We start from the raw sequence: 307 nt of genomic DNA on the forward strand, positions 1-307 counted from the left end.
AATATTATATTAAATTAATTATGTGAGGTTTGCTTGGTGCATTATGAAAAATGAGCACTATTTATGAACAACTTAAGATACTTAACAGTAAATTATCATCACATACATCACAAAAAAGAAATGTATCTCTTTGAGTATGCATATAGTGAGCTTGGATATATATATATATATATAAAAGTATATTTTATTTAGTATTATAATATATTATTTTTTTCATATTTTTATGTTAAATGATAATTCTTAAATAGATAAGAATGAATGAATTTATAAAAACAAATATCTCAACCTTTATAATAAATGACACATA

This window comes from Stegodyphus dumicola, chromosome 1 (genome assembly GCF_044657685.1).
Source record: "Stegodyphus dumicola isolate Sdum_Otavi_A_Nest chromosome 1, ASM4465768v1".
NCBI lineage: Eukaryota > Metazoa > Arthropoda > Arachnida > Araneae > Eresidae > Stegodyphus > Stegodyphus dumicola.